This window comes from Pan troglodytes, chromosome X (genome assembly GCF_028858775.2).
Source record: "Pan troglodytes isolate AG18354 chromosome X, NHGRI_mPanTro3-v2.0_pri, whole genome shotgun sequence".
NCBI lineage: Eukaryota > Metazoa > Chordata > Mammalia > Primates > Hominidae > Pan > Pan troglodytes.
In genome coordinates, this window is record NC_072421.2 from 57,080,973 (window position 1) to 57,085,377 (window position 4,405).

General features: G+C 46.9%; 1 pseudogene; it reads right to left on the minus strand.

Annotated features, from left to right (window-relative positions):
• Window positions 1-1,750: 1,750 nt before the first annotated feature.
• LOC107971037 (spindlin-2-like) lies at window positions 1,751-3,877 on the minus strand (annotated as a pseudogene).
• Window positions 3,878-4,405: the final 528 nt, after the last annotated feature.

Genomic DNA, 4,405 nt, shown 5'->3' on the forward strand with positions numbered 1-4,405 from the left:
TCTTCCATTGCCTTCAGGTCTTTACTCAAAAGCCAAGTTCTCAGTGAGCCCTTCCCTGGTACCTTATCTATCTAATTTCAGCCTCCTCCCTGGAATTTCATATTCTACTTCTTTGCTTTATTTTTTCCTTCTTAGCACTTGTCACTATGAAAATACTTTACATTTACTTACATATTTTGGCTACTCTCTGTCTCCCACACCAAAGTGGGATAAAGATAAAAGAACTAAACTTAAAAGTGAATGGGGGTCAAAGCAAGTCAAAAGGGGCAGTTTTCCCAGGGTCTAGCCCCAGTTACAAGCACAAATGCTTCCAGGGGACAACTGTGCATTTTATTAGAGTGAAGCAGGCCAGCTGGGGGTATGGCCAATTGGAGAGGGCATTCTGAGTCTAAACTGGACTGAGCCCTACCTCAGACCCAGCTGCTTGTATCTCTGTTGGAATGTGGGCCCTAATCCTCATGGTTTTTTGTTTTGTTTCATTTTCAAGAGAGGCCAGAAACATGGAATTTCATTGTGTGAAACCTCCCAGATGATTAGGTGCTTTAGAGTACCTAATTTAAAGTAGATAACAATGAAAAAATAAAGATCAAACCAAACTCGGCAGCTGACTGAAATTGGCCTCTGGGCAGCCTGCTGGTGTTTGCTGGACTCATAAAAGAAAATTAATTCCTGCTATAGGGAGTGAGCTTGCCTTGTATTTCTTGAGGCAGTCAGCCTCAGGTCATGTTGGGAAGAGAGAATAAACTGAATTTACCACCTTCTTTCAACTCTTGAAAGCTCCTCACTTCCCCCAGTATGCAGGGAGTTAGGGAAGCCTGGACAGCAGGGAGTTGCTGCTCCCTCTCCCAACTAAACTCAACCCCTCCACTATACAGCTGAAGGACTTAGTTATACAAAGTCATATCTCCCAGCCCAACTTCTCCATGGCATCTGCCTTACCTGGAAACAAAGAGCTGCTCAGACTCTGATCACAGCTCTCCATAAGTTGGGGATGGGCAAAATTAGTGGGAAGGTACCTGTGAGGAGTCCACAGACACCAGTCTTGTGGGTGCCTAGCCAGAATTGGGGCTTCTTGGGGAAGTAGGCCACCTTTTGTGGAGCACTGGATGGAGTCACCTGTAGTTTCAGGTAGCTGCCAAAAGGAGCATGGTTAGTCAAGTACTCCCCATGCGCTGAAGAAAAACATTAGGCTCAATTATCTGATGCCCCTCCTCTCTAGGAAGACAAGAAACATTCCAACAGAAAGAACAAGTGTGATAGGACTGCTGTAACTGAGTTCAGTAAGGTTTAGTTTTTCTGGATCAAATTCTTTCCAAATGCAAGATGGAACATCTCTTAAGTTCTGAGAGCCCCACTAATCCATGATCTACAAGTGTTTATCCAGCACAGGGCAAATGTGAAGAGGCAGCCCACAGCCCAGCACTTGTGGAGAACCATGTTAGTGTGTTTAGGCTGCGGGTTGGTGTTCTGCTAGGCAGGTGCATCATGAACTCCAGGGAAGAAGGAAAGCCTTATAGGTGTAAACTTGGTTGCTGCCTAACTCTATGGAGTCATCCTTGTCCAAATGTCTTTCCAGGGAACTTCTCATGCAAATGGCTTCCTTGACAGTTGCCACTTCCTTTGTGCATAGAACTAAGGAAACAATGTGCATACTGCCAGAAATCCAACTTTTCTCAGGGTCTTCTCACCTCTGATGGGCCCCACTGTCCACACCTCTTCTTCTGTATTCTCACTCCCTTTGTCAGTCTTTCTTCTTTGAATTCCTTCTTCCTTAGTATTCTTCACCCTGACTCCTGCCTCTCATAGACCCTCCATTTGTGTATCCTTTAGTCTCTCCCCAGAGTCCTTCCAACTTGATCTTTCACCCCTTACTCAGGACCTCTTCTAAGCTTCTTTGAGTAGAGAGCTTCCTACTCTATTCCATTTATTCTGTCTATTTTCCTCTAATCCCCAAGATCTCGCTCTTCCTCTGTTATTCTTCACTCCCTTCCCAGTTGGATGTTTCCTCCACATAGGTCATCTCCTCCCTCAGGTAACCTCTAACTTCTGGCCCTTCACCACCTCTTCCTAAGAAGTCACCTCGTCCTCTCCTTCTCCCCACAGCCAATCTTGACTTACTTTCCTTCTCCGCTCCACACCAGACCAGCTAAGTCTCTTGCAATTTTAGATGGCTGATTGTGATTCTAGCTGAACTTTGTTCACAATCGGAATTGACAGCTGTTCCTTCCTTTCATGCCCCATCCACAAAACACACCCAATCTTTTCAACAAGACAAAGTGCTTATACATGTCATATAAATTTGTATTTTTCAGCATAAAACAACAGTTATGCAGGCAAATATTGTGATATCAGGACCCTTGAGCTTTCAACACCCTGAAAAGTTGTACTTTTTTTGTGTGCCTGAGTATTACACATTTGTCTCCACAAATGTAGCAAATTTTACCCTAACAAGATGTTTTCACCAGATCGTAGACATAGATATGGAAGTCATCATCAAACAATGAAATACACAGGTTTGGCTTTAACTTGGTGGATGACCTTGTCTGTCCTTTTGGAGCCGTCTTCTTTGGTATATTCCACATGTTTATCTATCAGGCTATCTATAAATCCTTCTGGTTCCCTCTTCACTGGATGAGACACACTTGATTCTGGCATGATGCAGAGGTCACCTGCCTTATAATCATCGAGTAGCTAGTACATGTGCAAGACAGGATCTTTCTTATAAGTAATATAAAACCAGGCTTTCATGATAGGTGCTTGGGCTAGGACCATCCCCCTCCATTTATCCATAGAACCATGCTCTCCCTCAAACATGTGTTTCACTGCTTTGCCAATTATGGTATTTGCAAGGCAGAAATCCCTGACTTGTGAGAATGGCACCTTATGAGGAAGGATTTTAAGCTTTAAAATTCTTTCATCTCTGTGAAGTTCTAGTCCATAAACACAGTCAATTCCATAATATTTTACCAGATAAAGAAAGGGATATATAGGCACCTGATTCAGAACGGCCCCTTTACACTGGGTGATGGGCTCATCTCCCTTCTTCTATCCATGTGAAATTCTGCAGCCTACCATGTGTCTGCAGGACTGAGAGGAAGACCTTCCTCTTGGCTTCATTGGAGATGTCTTTTTCTTCCTCATGTTTGTAGTTCCAGTGTGGTGACCTATGGCTTCCCTGGTTGGCAGCTTTGCAGCTGCCTTTTTGTGAAGGAGAGTCTTCATATTTGGAGGGGAAGGAGAGAGGCCAGGGAAAAACATTAAATGTATGAATTTTTTTCTTCTATCATGAAGTCCCTGTGCACCAGGTACATTGCCACCCATGTTGTTCATGTGTGTCCAGTAGCAATGTTAGATATCAAGACACTCTTGGATGCCTGCCTACAATGTCTTCCTTCCAGGCTTGTTTAGCTGCACAAGAGAGATAGAGAACAGGTAGGTGTGGTGGCCGTGGTAGTTGAGAGCACAGCAAAAGGAAGTGGGCTACTTTGCCTATTCCCTCTGTCGCCATCCTGTCACCTCTCCCAACATTCTCCATTTTTTAGCTCCCACCTCATTTTTCCATTTCTGTACATGCAGTCTCCATGTCCCCTCCCCATGGCTCTGTGGTATTCATCCCCCGTACATTCCCATCCCTCAGCCTCCCGCCTGGTGCTCACCTCTCTTTTCTGTCTCTTCCTGGTAAACTCCATTTTCCTTCTGGGCTCCGACCACAAACCTATTTCCCTTTCTGGCCACCTTTGTATACCATCCTGGTGCTCTTCAGGTCCTCATGCCCCCAGCCCTCAAATCACCCTTCCCAGTCTCCTGCATTTCTTACGCCAGCACCCACCCGAATTTTCACGCCTGGCCCCCACCAACCCCCATCCTCCGGTTCCGCAGCCCAGGGCCCACCTCCCGCGCCGCCCACCTCCCGCGCCCAAATCAGACCCCTCACTGTTGCCTCTGCTAGGAGCCTGTGGCGAAGGAGGATCAGCAGGCAACTAACAGAGTGAGCGCTTGCAAAAGCTAGGAGGGTAGGATCTGTAGGCATGGAAAACGTCTAGAAGGGTTGTAAGGCAGGCGAAAGGGAAGGCAGCAGCATCCCCAGCACTAGGCTTGTTAGCCCTCTGCCTTCCTGTCGGTGGCGGCCCTTCTGCTACACTGGACTTCCAGGAGCCATTGCTGCTGTTGCAATCTCCTCGCTCTTTTCCTAGCTTAGCTTCCTGGTAGGAGGGAGGCCTCTGCTTCCTGCCAAACGCCGCGCAGCACCCCTACCCCAGTGAATCCTGGACCACGGCCCTGGGCCGTAGAGATGCTCCTGGGCTCCTGCCCCCCACGCCCAACCGCGCCTTCTCCCAAATCCACAGGTACCAGGTCCAAAGCCCCGTCTCCCTCTCCTCCTAGGTTCAACGCTTTCATTTTATGT